General features: G+C 39.1%; 2 long non-coding RNA genes across 3 annotated transcripts in view; one reads left to right on the top strand and one right to left on the bottom strand.

Moving 5' to 3' along the window:
- LOC110136704 (uncharacterized) overlaps positions 1-10140 on the bottom strand; it is a 196730-nt gene extending 186590 nt beyond the window's left edge. For both annotated transcript variants that reach the window (XR_011487299.1, XR_011487298.1), the window contains exon 1: positions 9949-10140. This is a non-coding gene — a long non-coding RNA (uncharacterized lncRNA). The remainder of the gene's footprint in view (positions 1-9948) is intronic.
- An 80-nt stretch (positions 10141-10220) lies between these two features.
- LOC110136703 (uncharacterized) lies at positions 10221-17188 on the top strand. The gene is made up of 3 exons (XR_002313704.2): positions 10221-10337; positions 14338-14487; positions 16585-17188. It is a non-coding gene; the product is annotated as an uncharacterized lncRNA (long non-coding RNA).
- The last annotated feature ends 762 nt before the right edge of the window (positions 17189-17950 follow it).

Here is a 17950-nt window from a genome sequence, read left to right as displayed (position 1 = left end):
TCTGAGTAGGCAAGCATAGGGAACATTTCACACTGAAGCTGGCATAAAATGTGTACTTTAACTTGTGCAATTTAGTTTATGTCAAACTTCAATAAAGTTGTGAAAAATATATTATAGGGTACAGGATGGACACAAAGGGAAGAACGGTAATTTTTTTTTTCCTGCAGAGGATGAGACCTCTGCAGAAGCCTCTAAACAGATACTGCTACAAGCACAGGCTCGTTTTCTGTATTAGACAGGGTCCTCACCTCACGTGTTCCTCACAAGAAACGGGGCACAATCAAAGTGTGCTACATAGGAAGAGAGCAATAAAAGGACTGGATACAAAGGTACAAGAAAGATGTGGAAAAAACTCTTAGAGATAGTGCAGCTCACCCTGGGCGGTAGTGCAGGACATGAGCACTCCTCCTAGACTGGAAGTAGAGAGGAGGAGAGTAGTTTCTAGAACCTGGGGAGGAGGTGTACCACAAAGAGGGATGCTTAAAAAGGAGCTGAGACCTTACAGCCAATATCCAACCTGCTTGGACCTGTTAGGGAGGGAGTAGATGAATAAAGATCCTAACTGGACTCTCCTCCCTCCCTTTCACTCCCTACCAGGGCTCCCTGTTGGCCAATCCTAAGCAAAAGCCAGAGAATAAGGAGGCATCCATTCAGACCAGACTCTTCCATCTCAGAGCAGTGGGGACAAAGAATCTGGAAAAGCAAACAGATGAGAAGCGACATAATCCCCACTACAGTCTGCTTTTCCTTTTTTTGATCCAGGATCAAAAGATGTAAAATGATACAGAACTAACGGAATCATGTTTTTCCTCTGAAAAAAACAATGATTATTTCAGAGAGTTACTTTTCACTGTAAGCCTTAGTTTTTGCTCTGATTGGATAATCTCAGATTCTACATTTGGAAAAACGATGTGGAGAGCATGAATCTTATAGCCAGAGCCTTATGCCAGGAGCTGATAAGTCCATGGCCCACTATCTGGGTTTGTACAGCCCACAAAGTTAAGATGGTTTCTACATTTTTAAACGGTTGAAAAAAAAACACGAAGAAAAGAAAAATATTTTGTTATACATGGAAATTACATGAATACTTTCTTTCTGATATTTTTAGTCTCTTTCCTGGACTCTTTCCTTCTATCAATATCCTTTATCTTAAAAAAAAAAAAAAAAACTAGAGTATCTATTGTCCTAATAGCCTTTCTGGCTACCTTTTCATCTCTCTTATTTTTTACTATCAAAATTGCCACTTGCACAGTTATGTAATATATCTGAAGCTATTTGGGGAACTTGTGTAATTTCTAGATCTGTAAATTCCTATAAATTTCAGTATCCACAAATAAAGCTTTTCTTAAACCTAGTACGCCCACAATTTACATTATTATCTGTGGCTGCTTTTGCAGTCAGTACCAGGGTTGAGTAACTGTCCACAAAACATAAAACCTTTACTCCCTGGCCTTTTACAGAAAATGTCTTACCTTATGCTAAAGAAGTTGGAGATTTGGAGACAGACTGCCTGATTTACTTGAAACCAGACCCCAGTTCCACTAGTACTTGAATGTGTCATCCTGACATGTTACTCAATTTCTATAAATCTTAGTTTCTTTTCAAGACAAAGAAGAAAATAATGTCAACTCTACAGAGAGAGTGTTGAGCATTAAGGCATAGAACAGAAGCAAAGTACCAAGCTAGAGAAGGAAATGGCATCCCACCCCAGTATTCTTCAATGGAGAATCCCATTGACAGAGGAGCCTGGCGGGCTACTGTCCATGGGGTTGCAAAGAATCAAACACGACTGAGTGACTAACACACACAAAATATCAAGCACAGAGACCAACGGGGCATCTCAGGTGGCTCACTGGGTAAAAGAACCTGCCTGCCAATGCAGGGTTCACAGGGGATGCTAGTTTGACCCTGGGTGGGGAAGATCCCCTGGAGGAGGAAATGGCAACCCAACCCAACATTCTTGCCTAGAGAATTCCACGGCAGATGAGCCTGGAGGGCTACAGTCCATAGGGTTACAAAGAGCTGACATGACTGAGAACATATGCACAAGGACTAATACACAGAGAAAATTATTCCTCTCTTTAAAAGAATAATAAAAGCGAAAAACCATGTAACATTAAGTAACACAGGTCTTCTTGAACCTTTTTATATACTTTTTGTTTTTACTTCACCATATACTAAACATATTTCTATCTTCTCATCATTCCATCTAGACTCAGAGGGGCTTTACTTCTTATCTAAAGCTAATCTCTTGCCAGTAAACACAAAATTACATCCCCTTCGAATACTTAAATAATAGTTATTAATCTTTAGAGTGTTTAGCAATCACCAGGTGTTAAGATACAGATCCCTGAGCTTATTGAAAAATCTGAATTTAAAAATTATCTTAAGAAACACTGATATAAGACTCTCCCCTTCCTCTCTCTCCCTCTCCCTCGCCCTCACACAACAACATGCTGCTGCTGCTACTGCTAAGTTGCTTCATTCGTGTCCAACTCTGTGCAACCCCATAGACGGCAGCCCACCAGGCTCCACCGTCCCTGGGATTCTCCAGGCAAGAAGACTGGAGTGGGTTGCCACTTCCTTCTCCAATGCATGAAAGTGAAAAATGAAAGTGAAAAATGAAAGTGAAGTTGCTCAGTCATGTCTGACTCTTAGCGACCCCATGGACTGCAGCCTACCAGGCTCCTCTGTCCATGGGATTTTCCAGGCAAGAGTTCTGGAGTGGGGTGCCATTGCCTTCTCCAACACAACAACATACTCACACACAAATACTTCCTTTCTAGCATTTTCAGTCTTTTTCATGGACTCTTTCCTTCTATAAATATCTTTATCTTAAAAAAAAAAAAAGATTAGAGTATCTATTTTCCTAATGGCCTTTCTGGATACCTTTTCATCTCTCTGATTTTTTACCATCAAAATCACCACATGTACAATATGTAACACATTTGAAGCTATTTGGAGAACTTGTGAGCTTTGTGTACCTGTAAATTCCTATACCATCTCTCACTTTCCATCTATTCCTTTCTTTCCTATTTCGTTTGCTAGCTCCTTTTCTTCTCTCCATAAACAGAGCTTTCCTCATTTCATGGCCACACAGTCCCTCAGAGCCGTCTTTAAGGAACACCAAAGTGACAGGCTAACACGCTTTCACCAGAGGCACTGGAACTGTAGTCAGTGTTTGAGGACATGGGTCCTAGGTGTTGGGTTTGGTGGAACTCAAGTGTTACTGTCCATTGTCCCCTGCCTGAGCTAACAGTGAGAAGAACTAGACAGAGAACACAAATGGAAAAGGAAAAAATATAAAGATATACCATCCTTATTCTTATTACCAATAAAGCTGATTGTGGAGGATGTGGGTTATGTCAGCATCCAAGGGGAAGGTTTGCAATACTGAACTGTACACTTAGACAGATTTACACACCCCATCATAGGCATTGCTGGGAAACATCAGAAATGGAACAGAATCCTCCAGACAGACGTAATTGATTAACAATGTTCTGTTAGTTTCAGGTGTCCAGCAAAGTGATTCAGTTATAAGGATATACATGGATCTATCCTTTTTCAAATTCTTTTCCCATTTAGGTTGTTACAGAATACTGAGCAGCATTCCCTGTCTATACAGTAGGTCCTGGTTGGTTATCTGTATTAAACACAGCAGTGTGTACATGTCAGTCCCCAAATCCCAATCTATCATAACCTCTACTTAATTTTAATCATCACTAAAGAACAAATTGACAATGTGGAAATGGCAATATTGGGTAGAGGCTACAGTGCTACACAAGACTTGGTAACAACAATTATTATCAAGTAACAGTAAGGTATGCAAAGGGAAAGTTCTACTTGAGTTTTAGAAAATATATTTTTAAAATTTAGGGCAAAAACATGGTGTTATAAAGAGATTGGCTTTGTGATAACAGGAATAATCTGCAATGGGCTGGAGGGAAAGAATTTTAACTAAGTAATCACCTAAAAATGCTCTAAAATTGTAAGAAGGGAAGCAAGTAAAGACACCTCCTAAAAGGAACTAGAACAAGCCATGGAATGTGGGCATATGACCAAGACTAAGCCAAAGATTAGTGTGAACTTGTATGAATAGTAAGGAAGACTGAAGGCCTCACTGAACAGGATGAGGATCATGGCTTGTTCCAAGTAAAAAGAAAGAGGAACAGTCTCACGGCTTAAGATGTAATGCTAACAAATAAGAAAGAAAAGGCGATTGACTCAATATCACTCTTGGGCAAGCCATTTTATTTCTCTGTGACACAGTTTTCTGTTTCCTCAAGTGAAAAGGTGCTGGACACCGAGATCCCATCGAATTAACTTTGTTCCTACTTGTTCGTAACAGAGAATGATCTTCAAGCTTGGAAGGCATATGTTTTCCTTAGGACAGTGAGAAAATGCAGGCTGAATTAACAAATGGCACACTACAGAAAGCAAGGCATGCCATTTTGACTTCATTTCTGCTGATATGTTGAGAGGAAAATGTCAGTGACATTAAGTTTCTTTTTCTCATTTTTTAATTTTTCTAAACTTTTAATTTTGTATTGGAGTACAGTAGATTAACAAACAATGCTGTGACTGTCTCAAGTGAACAGAGAAAGGACTCAGCCATACAGACACACATATGCATTCTTCCCCAAACTCCCCTCCCATCCAGGTTGCCACACAACATTGAGCAGAATTCATTTGCTATACAGTAGATCCTTGTTTGTTACCCATTTTAAGTATATTAGTGTGTACATGTCCATCCCAAACTCCCTAACTATCCCTTCCCTGCAGCAGCCATAAATTTGTTCTCTAAGTCTTTGAGTCTCTTTTTGTTTTCTAAGTTTCAGTCAGCTCATTTCAGTCGTGTCTGACTATTTGCGACCCCATGGACTGCAGCACACCAGGCTTCCCTGTCCATCACCAACTCCCAGAGCTTGCTCAAACTCACATCCGTTGAGTAGGTGATGCCATCCAACCACCTCATCCTTTGTCATCCCCTTCTCCTCCTGCCTTCAATCTTTTCCCAGCATCAGGGTCTTTTCCAATGAGTCACTTCCTTGCAACAGGAGGCCAAAGTACTAGAGTTTCAGCTTCAGCATCACCCCTTCCAATGAATATTCAGTACTAATTTCCTTTAGGATGGACTGGTTGGATCTCCTGGCAGTCCAAGAGGCTCTCAAGAGTCTTCTCCAACACCACAGTTCAAAAGCATTAATTCTTTGGCACTCAGTCTTCTTTATAGTCCAACTCTCACATCCATACATGACTCTGGAAAAACCATAGCTTTGACTAGATGAACTTTTGTCGGCAAAGTAATATCTCTTTGTAAGTTTTATCTGCATCATTTCTTTTTGAATTCCAACAAAAAGGATGTCATATGATACTTCTCTTTCTCTGTCTGACTTACTTCACTCAATATGACAATCTCTTGGTCCATTCACGTTGTTGTAAATGGCATTATATCATCCTTTTTAAAGGGTGAGTAATATTCTGTTGTATCTATAATGGACACATCTTCTTTTTCCATTCCTCTGTTTATGGACATTTAGGTTGCTTCCGTGTGTTAGCTATCATAAACAGTGCTGCAATGAACACTGGGGTGCATGTATCTTTTCAGATTCTGGTTTCTTTCTGGATTTTTTCCCAGGAGTGGGATTGCAGGGTCATATGGTTGCTCTATTTTTAGTTTTTTAAGGAAGCTCCATATTGTTCTCCATAGTGGCTGTACCAATTTATACTCCAACCAACAGTGTAACGAGGGTTTCCTTATCTCCACAGTCCCTCCAGCATTTATGGCTTGTGGATTTTTGATGATAGCCATTCTGGTTGGTGTGAAGAGATATCTCATTATGGTTTTGATTTGCATTTCTCTAGTAATTAGCTGACATAAAGTTCTTGATTTCAATGATGTGTGTAGTGAATCTTCCAATGATATAATTTTGGATAAAAACAATTGGCAGGTAGGGAGGAAAATGAGAATGAAATTAAATATGTAGAATAGCAACAGTGTTTATCTTTATTATTCTGTGTGCGCTTATAAACATTAGTAAATTTCTTTAGGTCTGTTTCTTAATTGGTTAAAAAGTTAAGCACATGAGATGATTTATTCTGAGCTGATTTCCTACTCTAAAATTCAAAGATTCTAAAGTTCAACTAATTTGATGTCAGTATATAAGGAGACTTTAGTAAACTACAAGAAGACCTGGGTTTTGCACAGTTCAGAATTTTTACCATAGACAGATGAAGATAGTGAAGGTTTGCTTATATAATTTACAGATAGCACAAACCTGGATTGGATGTAGTGCAGAAACAGGATTCAAAATAGAGTCTTAAGAGGCTGGGCCTTATAGATTGCTTTTGTATTCAAATGAGAAAATCTAATTTAGAGGCAGTGTATATGTGTGAAAAAGAAAGGTTGTTGTTTATTTGCTCAGTCATGTCTGACATTTTTGGGACCCCATGGACTGTAGCCCACCAGGCTTCTCTGTCCACGGGATTCTCCAGGCAAGAATACTGGAGTGGGTTGCCGTTTCTTCTCTAGGGATCTTCCCAACCCCAGAGATAGAACCTGTCTCCTGCATTGGAAGGTACATTCTTTACCTCTGAGCCACCAGGAAGAAACAGTACCTAGTACCTCAAATTTAGTATGAGCCTACAGTGTAACATGAATATGTATATGCGTGTGTGGGGGTGGTGAGAGAGAGAGAGACAATCACACCATATTGTCAGTATATAAGAAGAGCATTAAAAGATCATATTGCTGTTGTTGTTCAGTCATTCAGTCATTCTGATTCTTTGCAACCCCGTGGACTGCAGTACACCAGGCTTCCCTGTCTTTCACCATCTCCCTGAGTTTGCTCAAACTCGAGTCCATTGAGTCGATGATGCCATCCAACCATCTCATCCTCTGACGTCCCCTTCTCCTCCTGCCTTCAATCTTTTCCCAGCATCAGGATCTTTTCCAGTGAGTCAGTTCTTTGCATCATGTGGCCAAAGTATTGGAGCTTCAGCTTCAGCATCAGTCCTTCCAATGAATATTCAGGGTTGATTTCCTTGCTGTCCAAGGGACTTTCAGGAGTCTTCTCCAGCACCACAGTTTGAAAGCATCAATTATTTGGTGCTCAGCCTTCTTTATGGTCCAACTCTCACATCTGTACATGACTACTGGAAAAACCATAGCTTTGACTATACAGACCTTTGTCAGCAAAGCGATGTCTCTGCTTTTTAATATGCTGTCAAGGTTTGTCATAGCTTTTCTTCCAAGGAGCAAGCATCTTTTAATTTCATGCCTTCAGTCACTGTCTGCAGTGATTTTGGAGCCCAAGAAACTAAAGTCTGTCATAGTTCATTCTAAGGAGGCAATAAGGAACATATTCTTCATTGCCTCCTTAGAAGTAAATCTCTTCCCATTCATCCTTTACCTTTAGACTACTCAGTGCTAATGAACCTCACCTTCTTAGCTCTGATGACCCAATGACATTCACCTCCAATCCACTTAATCCATCAGTTGCTCCTTATGTTGGTATTTCCCACTATCCTGCACTGCTCTATCATGAAGATTTTAAACTCTGAAATTCCAATTGCATTGTCAAATTTCTAAACATGGTCTATCAGTGCCTCTAATATAACATGATTAGTACTAAATTTATCTTATCCAAACCTGTTCGCTGCTTGGTTTTTCATATTTCTGTTAACAGTGCCATGACATGCTTATTAGCTGATGTTGATAACCTCTAAGTCATCACTCTCCTAAGTTTAAACGCTCCTTCTTCACCATACTTCATACTCCCATTATCCACTTTCTGAACAATAACAATAGCATTTTAATGCAACTCCTTTCTTCCTTCTTCACATTGTAACAAATCATTCCCAATGCTCTCCTATTAGTCTTCCCAATGCCTACCTCTGGTCCTGGTATTTACTTACTGAAAAGCCTTGCTGACTCCTTTTCTGACTAAACAGAAACTAAATCCTACAGTGTGTTACACAAAACTTTTGGTAAACTGCCCCTTATCTCTTTTCCAGCATTATTTCCAACAACTTCATAAATCAGCCCTCTGCTTCAATCTGTTCTACCCAAATAATTTGATGCTTCTCAGTCCCTCAATTTTTCTATTGCTCTTCTGTTTTCAAGCCCTGCTTCCCTGTTCTGCCTTGTAACCTGCTCTAACCTTCCCTCCTGAGTTAAAAAAGTAAATGTATCCTCCCCCAAACTTCTATATCACTTCTTATCTTGTTACTTTTACCTCTCACTCATATTTTCATATAAATGCATACATTTGGCTGACTTTTCATAACAAAGTACATAATATACTGAGACCTTACATTATACATCCTTATATTAGTCTTTCATCCAATGATTTGAAATGTTTATTGAGCATCTCACATGTGCTAAGTGATACAGATAAGCAATGACCAAGAGGAATTTGTCTATACTCTTTTGGGGCTTAGTTTACAAATGCTAAACTTATTGGTAAATAAGTGGTGAATCAGTAGTTGATAAATTAGAATGATGATAAATACTAAAAATAAAAAGTATACAATGCAGTACCAATATATAGAAAGTGAACATATGATACTGTTTTCAAAATGGAGCCATATTCAGTCTAGCCTAAAAGTATGTGCTAGTGTGTGTGTGTGTGTGTGTGTGTGTGTGTGTGTGTGAAGTCACTCAGTCGTGTCCGACTCTTTGCGACCCCACGGACTGTAGCCTACCAGGCTCCTCCGTCCATGGGATTCTCCAGGCAAGAGTACTAAAGTGGGTTGCCATTTCCTTCTCCATGTGCTAGTCTAGAAGACATTATTTTTCTTGATTTACAGCATGATCCAGTTACTATGAGTAAAGACCATAATATCTGAGCGGCAAAATAGGAAACTAAATTCCCATTCTTGGGCAAACATAAGTGACTAGTTTAGTGACAAACCTAAGGTAGACATACAGTATGGCCTTTTTCTTCCTGATGTTTTACTCTAGAGCAGCTATTTTCTGCTTTTACGAATTGCACGGAGCCATCAATTATGGCCAGTAATCTCCAACAAAATACGAAGAGCAAAAATATAAAGAAGCAAGTGATTCATCACTGAGCCTGAGGCCAGCTGTAAGGGGAAAAGCCCTTTCTGGCTTGGAGCTAGCAGGCACAATAGCACATTATTCCTGAAGGAGCTATGGTTTGAAATTTCTGAATGGGCTTACCACCAGTCTCAGCTGGCAGCCTACTCCCCATGCATAGGCAGGTAAACTCTTCAAATACACTTTTTTTTCTTTTCAGTATGGAGACTGTTTCTGGTATTTCTATATTCATCAAAAAACAAGGTGAGATTTTACTTTTGTTTTCTTCCACTGAATTCACACTTCTAACTGTGAGAGTATAAAATTCCCTCCAACTCTCTTAAGCAAGGGCTTTCTCTTTCTCAGACATAAGGCACCTTATCTTTTTCGGCACCTCTGACTGTCAGTACGAGTTCTGAGAATAACAAATTACAGGCGATAGACATCTAAATGGAAGCAAGAAGGCCACCATCACAGCCACTTTTGTAATGTGGCATGTGGGTGAAAGAAGGGACACTAGGACAGAAGGCAACATTCTAGGTAGAGACTGTCCTACTGGGAATGAAACGGAATGAAAGAACCATACAAAAGGTTACTAAGGAGGACTAGCTATTGTATGGCCCAGAATTGAAACAAAAATGCAGTGAATTAATGAAAGCCATTGTTGTTGTGTCCTCTAATTAACTGTCTTTTAAACATTCTTAAGGACAATGAAGAACACACAAGGCACAGAGGAAATTTTTCACAATGAACCCTGAACGTTGCCTCTGCAGCAAGAGGTAAATGAGGACAGAAGAATGAAATATGCTTCTTCATGAATTTCCCCCGTTTTCTTCGTGAAAAAATTTTTTGTGGCAAGCAAATTGGAGACATTGTCGAAGAACAGTTCCTCTTCACATAAAGGTTACCTTTATAACTGCCAGTCAGTGCCCTCGTGGTTCACCTGCCAAGTAAGTGCCAGGCGTGGAATCTATACTGTGGCAGGAGTGGAGGCAGGCAGGCCTGGCTCTCCCACCCTCCTTATGAATCACCGTTCTTTGCTCCTTTGTACCCGAGTTGCCACTTTTCCCACTCTCTGCCTCCCTTCTCATTGGAGGGGGTCTCTTCCCTCACACAGGAGCTGAATGTTCCGTTGTTGCCAGGAAGCCAGGCTTACTGAATGCTGATTTCAAGGAAGTCGCACAAGAGAGGCAAACAGTAACCTTCTGAATAATCTGCATGAAAAGTGACTTTACAAGACTTAAAGTGTCCAGTTTGGCTGATGATGCCTCGTTTGTGCTACTTTAAAGGAGTGGAGGTATATACATATATATGTAATACTATATATATATATAATATATATGCTGTATATACATAGATTTTTTCCTTTAATATATACACATGTACACATATGGGTTTGTCTCCATTTTGGGTTGAGTGCTTTAAATGGATCTGTCTTTTTCATCCAATGACTTTTCTTTTTTTTAAAGATTCCCGAAAAGTGCAACTTTAAATTAGTTGTTCTATTTTTAAAATCCCTAGTATATTCCAGAGGGTGTTGCATATATATGTATGTATATATGACACTTAATATTCAATTTCTGGGGTCTGATATGGTAGAAAGGTATACTTTATTTCCTTTATTTTAACATCTAAGATGACAGGGACTATTCAAAAGAAGCAAATAAGTGCTCCATAAAAGATATTCTCCTAATATAAAAGGTGTCTCCATAATCATTACTTTCTGTAGTTCTCAAAAATAAAAATTTTTACAATATGTCATCTCAAACTATGCCCCACTGTCATTTACTCAAGCTACTTTTATGCCGAGACTTTACAGGAATTAAAAGGAGATTAGGTAATCACTTATAGTAAACTGTATCTTTATTTACTCTAAACAGCTTTATATGGTGAACTGTCACTTACCTTGTGACTTGATAAACTCACAGGGAAAACACTGCTTGACAATATGATTTGTTTTTATAAAGCAGAGGGAAGGATTTCAGGGTTATATTCTGAATAGTAAATGGTCATAAATACAATTCTTCAAAGGCCTGGAAAACACAGAGATTGCTTATATAAAAACCATCCCCTAGTATACCTTAAATAGCAATTAATTATCTATATTGTGCTGACACGCACATTACATTTAATTTTTTCTCCCTGGTGCCATACATCTTCATAATGATGAAGAAATAAAACTACCATATGTTATATGCTTCCAGATTTATAACAATTACAAAAAAGAAGCAGAGTAAGCTAATTTCACAAAAGAGAGAAATATATTTATTGAAAAATTCAGTACCTAGCTGACAATGATTTGCAAACTGTGACCGGAGAGCTCCTAAGAAATGAAAGATCCATGTTAGTAATGTGATTCCACTTAAGACATTTTTCATATGTTGTTTTCCATTTTTCCACTGTTTTCACTAGTAAAACCAATAGAAGTCATCGAAATTAAATCTAATAGGAAATCTGATCACTCAGAATCAGTAATGGTAAATAGAGATTCACTGCAAATCCTCCTGCTCAGTTCAGCCCAGATCTACAAGCATCTAAGAGCTGTTTGGCACTCTTGTTAGCAATTTTGGCAGAAATTCAGAAGATTGAATGGAGAAGAATTCTTAATGACTTCCTAACATTTAGGTGGGGGCTCTTTCCAGAAGGAGACTGAAACACGATTTGTAATTACAGAATGAGGGAACTGGGTACATTGAGGCTTCTCCTCAGGATGGAAATATAGGAAGTCAGTTCTCAGCAGAAATGAGATTCTGCCATAAGATTCAAATAACAACAGAGGAGTTCTCAATATGCATTTAAAATATTAGTTTCCTTTGAACAAAAAGCATTTATTCATGATGGTTGTCTACTGAGACTCCTTCAGACATTGAAAGGCAGCTATGTGGCTTTCTTGAGTCTTCTCAGGTCTAGGATATGAATTTTCTTTTGTAATCAATTTCATATTTGACATTTGGTCCTAATGCTATGGATCTCTCAGTTCAGTTCAGTTCAGTCGTTCAGTTGTGTCCAACTCTTTGCGACCCCATGAATCGCAGCATGCCAGGCCTCCCTGTCCATCACAAACTCCTGGAGTTTACTCAAACTCATGCCCATTGAGTTGGTGATGCCATCCAACCATCTCATCCTCTGTCGCCCCCTTCCCCCCCCTGCCCCCAATCCCTCTCAGCATCAGGGTCTTTTCCAACGATTCAACTCTTCGCATGAGGTGGCCAAAGTATTGGAGTTTCAGCTTCAGCATCAGTCCTTCCAATGAACACCCAGGACTGATCTCCTTTAGGATGGACTGGTTGGATCTCCTTGCAGTCCAAGGGACTCTCAAGAGTCTTCTCCAACACCACAGTTCAAAAGCATCAATTCTTCGGAGCTCAGCTTTCTTCACAGTCCAACTCTCACATCCATACATGACCACTGGAAAAACCATAGCCTTGACCAGATGGACCTTTGTTGACAAAGTAATGTCTCTGCTTTTTAATATGCTATCTAGGTTGGTCATAACTTTCCTTCCAAGGAGTAAGCATCTTTTAATTTCATGGCTGCAGTCACCATCTGCAGTGATTTTGGAGCCCAAGAAAATAAAGTCTGACACTGTTTCCACTGTCTCCCCATCTATTTCCCATGAGGCGATGGGACCAGATGCCATGATCTTAGTTTTCTGAATGTTGAGCTTTAAGCCAACTTTTTCATTCTCCTCTTTCACTTTCATCAAAAGGCTTTTTAGTTCCTCTTCACTTTCTAACATAAAGGTGGTGTCATCTGCATATCTGAGGTTATTGATATTTCTCCCAGCAATCTTCATTCCAGCTTGTGCTTCTTCCAGCCCAGTGTTTCTCGTGACGTACTCTGCATATAAGTTAAATAAGCAGAGTGAAAATACACAGCCTTGACGTACTCCTTTTCCTATTTGGAACCAGTCTGTTGGTCCATGTCCTGTTCTGTTGCTTCCTGACCTGCATACAGGTTTCTCAAGATGCAGGTCACGTGTCTGGTATTCCCATCTCCTTCAGAATTTTCCACAGTTTGTTGTGATTCACATAGTTGAAGGCTTTGGCATAGTCAATAAAGCAGAAATAGATGTTTTTCTGGAACTCTCTTGCTTTTTCGATGATCCAATGGATATTGGCAATTTGATCTCTGGTTCCTCTGCCTTTTCTAAAACCAGCTTGAACATCTGGAAGTTCACTGTTCACGTATTGCTGAAGCCTGGCTTGGAGAATTTTGAGCATTACTTTACTAGCATGTGAGATGAGTGCAACTGTGCAGTAATTTGAGCATTCTTTGGGATTGCCTTTCTTAGGGATTGGAATGAAAACAGACCTTTTCCAATCTTGTGGCCACTGCTGAGTTTTCCAAATTTGCTGGCATATTGAGTGCAGCACTTTCACAGCATCATCTTTCAGGATTTGAAAAAGCTCAACTGGAATTCCATCACCTCCACTAGCTTTGTTCGTAGTGATGCTTTCTAAGGCCCACTTGACTTCACATTCCAGGATGTCTGGCTCTAGGTGAGTGATCACACCATTGTGATTATCTGTTTCATGAAGATCTTTTTTGTTTAGTTTCTGTGTATTCTTGCCACCTCTTCTTAATATCTTCTGCTTCTGTTAGGTCCATATCATTTCTGTCCTTTATTGAGCCCATTTTTGCATGAAATATTCCCTTGGCTCTAGGTGGTCATATTTTGCATCTTGAAGATGTGAAATACTGTGTGCTAGATTACTCACTCCTTGCCTAGTTTGGGTGTCTTGGAAAGTTGTTTCAAATAACCAAATTGCCTTGCTGTACACCTGAAACACTGTAAATCAATGATATCTCAATAAAAAAATAAAATATAATGATTAACTTCTAGAATGAGAATATCTTTCCCTGTGTTACCATGTTTTTCCTTAAGTTAGATTAAACATACGCCTCTTTACTGTCCGATATGGAAGGCAGAAGCCACAAGAGACCAGTCAGCACCTGACCTGGGGCTGTTCTGAGTTGACTTGCCATATGAATATAAAATACACACCAGGTTTTGAAGCTGTCATATGAAAAAAGAATGAAAATATCTCAGTAAGGTATTTGTGTCAGCTACATGATGAAATGATATTTTAGATATGCTGTATTAAATAAAATACACTATTTAAATGAATTTTACTTGTTTATTTTTACTTTTAAGATATGTGGCTACTAGAAAATTTGAAATTCTACATGTGCCTCATATTGTGTATCTATTGTAGTGCTGGTCTATTTAGCTATATAGTCAATATACTATAGCTGCAAATTCCAAGCGAATCACTTTCTTTCCCCTGTCCCAGTTTGTATGTTTTATGCAGCCTACAAGACATTTGTTGTGGGAGAATACACGAGGATCACATGAGGCAGAGTCATTGGTCACCCAGAAGATGACCCTCAACAGCAGCAGTACTGCTGTGATCCGCAGGAAAGAAGGGTCCTTAATAACTGAGGTGATGGACATAATCACTGACTTTCCCAGACCTCCAAATCTGGGATTGGGGGCCTGCAATCACAAGCACATTTGAAAACACGGATAGAATTCACTGTATGGAAACATTCTCTTTAACCACATGGTTAAATCTAAGATGAAGAAATACTTGAGATTCAACAGATGCAGGGGAAAATACTTCTTGGAACTCCCTTTATCTGGGGAGTCGTGACCAACACATGCTCAGTCATAACCGGCTCATTGCAGTCCCATGGACTGCAGCCTGCCAGGCTCCTCTGTCCATCGGATTTTCCAGGCAAGATTACTGGAGTGGATTGCCTTTTCCTTCTCCGGGGGATCTCCCTGATGCAAGGATCAAACCCACGTCTACTGTGTCTCCTGCATTAATAGGTAGATTCTTTACCATTGAGCTACCTGGAAGCCCCTCATTTATCTGAATAAAGGCAGAAACTTCTGAAAGATGACCACAGCTGTCAATTCCCTCTTCAGGGTGGCTTTTATTCTCAGGAAACTAACCCTACCAGGGAGTTCCCTGGCAGTCCGTAGTTAGGATTTAGGGTTTTCACTGCCAGCCCAGGTCTGACCCCTGGTTAGGGAACCCTACAAGATGCAAGGCCAAAGGAAAAAAAAACCCATCACATACAAAACTATGCAATTATCTGAACACTGAACTCATGCTTTCTTAATCTCATTAGAGAGCTTTCTGGATTCTACAGTTTGAATGGAAGAGAGGTAGAGATGGTGGTGGATGAGGGCTGACAGGATTTTGTGAATTCCAAGAGACTGCATGGAACCTTGAAGACTGGGAGAACTGCAACTCGAGCCCCGAAGCTGGAGCAGCGCTGAAAATTTTAGATAGATAGATAGATAGATAGACAAAATTGAGGATCACACAAACTTTGTATTGATTTGGTATCCATACTCTGATAGCTCAGTTGGTAAAGAATCTGCCTGCAATGCAGGAGACCCTGGTTTGATTCCTGGGTCAGGAAGATCCCCTGGAGAAGGGATAGGCTACCCACTCCAGTATACTGGCCTGGACAAGTCCATGGACTGTATAGTCACAGGGTCTCAAAGAGTCAGACACAACTGAGCAACTTTCACTTTTCACCATCAAATATTTGATATATTAAGTAAATTTTTCAAATTATTTTTCTTTTTTTAGTTGAAACAACTTTATATATCTTCAGGCCTTTTATTGTCTCCAAAATCAAATTGATACCCCCTTCTGTGCATCCTACAACACTTGCTACTCTAATCATCATTGCAGAAACTGCCACCAGTTCATAAAAATATTAGACTAGGTTGAATGGCTACATTTTCTTTATACTTAAGTAAAAATTAATAGTCAACTACTAGTGAATGTTCGGTTCTAAAAGACATGTGCTGTGTTTCTAAGCCAACACCTTTCTATACTTAAATCACTTCATCTATATCACAGCTCCGCAGGTAAGTATGTTGTCCTCAATTTACGGATAAGGAAACTGCAGACCAGAGATAATAAATAATTAGTCCATATTCATACAGCCTATGACAAAGGAAGGTCTCCCTGGATTCAAATTGGTTCCTTTTAGTCATGTAACTAAACTATACTGTCTTTGACTGTGTGAATTATGTACCAAGGCCAGATGGTGCATAAGCTCTAAATTTGCAAAACATTTCATCTGACTAGTGAAAAGTGTGAACAAGAGAAGGAGGGCATAATTAGTCATCCTTTAATACAAAAGTGTTAGATTGCACTAGGGGGGAGCCCTTTTCCTCAAACATAGAATAAGAACCTTGAGAAAAATATGTTTCTCACCAAATATGTTTTTTTTTAACAGAATATCAAACCTAAGAACAAAAGGATATGATGTAGTTAAAAAGCATGGAACTATAGATAAGTTATAAATTTAAAAACTGTCTTTCCCTACTATTATCAAACGGAAAGTATTCACATGTATTCTCCATTTTTCATAAGCTCACTTTACTCCACTTCATGTTCATGAAAGACCTACATTAGTATTTGTTTTAGCTAACAAAAAGAAATCTCAGGAGGATTTTCATTTTTATGGAAAAAGGAGAAAATGAAAATATCATTCAGCTATTTGTTTTGCAGCAAGCTGTTATAGAGGCAGTGCACCCCATGCAGTGAAAGTAGTCTCGCCAAGCTTCTTCCCCAGGACCTACCTCAGCAGCACCTCAACATCAAGGTACCCTAAGCTTTGAACTGTGTCTGTAAGCATTTGTGCTTTCACCTCCATTTATTTTGTGCTTCCATTAGCAAGGAGTGTCCTAAGGTAATTGCTTCTTCCCTTTATACTTTTTTGGCCTAGGAAAGCTCTACTTCTAGACAGCAAGGGAAACTTGTATTTCTACCTGTACATTTTAAAAACATTTATGTCTGGCCCATAATCACATAAATTTCATATGACTTTGTCTTCAAATGCTCTTTATCATGCCTTTTTTTTTCCTTTGAGAATTTCTACTAAAATTTCCTTTGGAATGCATGAATTTTTCCTTTCAGCCATGGAGTCCATCTGTCGTCCTGTACGAAGCCAGAGGCAATTAACAGTACTAGGATGGAATTTTATTGGAAGGAGTAGGACATATTTCTGATCATTTTTAAAAATAATTTGCTCTTTTTATCCATACCTGGCTTAATATAAATTAACAGTTGGTCAGTGCATAACACAATAAAATAACAACAAGTTCCACCCACAGACTAACAGACTGCATTTTAGGTACTGAAAAAAGGCAGTCAAATTTACTAATTAACTTTTTAATCTTAAAAATTTTTAGCATATTTTATAAAGATTATTTTTAATGTGCTTTAAAAGTAAATAAATTAAATATGACTTAAACGCTAATGCATGTGCATGTTAATCTAAATGGAAGTGTTAAGTTCCTTCTGGATTCTAAATTGTCAATAGTTTCATGTTTTTCTAACTATCCCATCCTTTGTCATTAATTTATATGTTCCTTTAATATACAAGGCATACCTTCTTTTATTTTTTTTTTAACCATTTGTGACATGGTAAGAAATATGTATTTGATCTCTGCCCCCTGTTTCTGGACCAAAACTCCCTAAAGCCCTTGGAATTTCCTTAGTGATAAAGGTGAGAGAGGCATCTTTTATTATTCATAACAAACCCCTCTTGATCTAACCCCAATTTATATGAATGTGGTGACTCCTGGAGAAAGGAAACTGGTTGCCAGAGGAACCAACCACCTGATTAGAGAGTTAGAACTTTCATCCCCAACTCCTTGTTGGTGATTTAGTTGCTAAGTCGTGCCCAACTCTTGTGACCCCATGGGCTGTAACCCGCCAGGCTCCTCTGTCCATGGGATTCTCCAGGCAAGAATACTGCAGTGGGATGCCATTTCCTTCTCCAGGGGATCTTCCCGACCCAGAGTCTCCTGCATTGCAGGCAGATTCTTTACCAACTGAGCTACAGGGAAGACCCCCTCAACTCCTTATCTCT

This window comes from Odocoileus virginianus, chromosome 1 (genome assembly GCF_023699985.2).
Source record: "Odocoileus virginianus isolate 20LAN1187 ecotype Illinois chromosome 1, Ovbor_1.2, whole genome shotgun sequence".
In the NCBI taxonomy this organism is placed as follows: Eukaryota; Metazoa; Chordata; class Mammalia; order Artiodactyla; family Cervidae; genus Odocoileus; species Odocoileus virginianus.
This window is presented reverse-complemented; position numbering and strand designations above follow the sequence as displayed.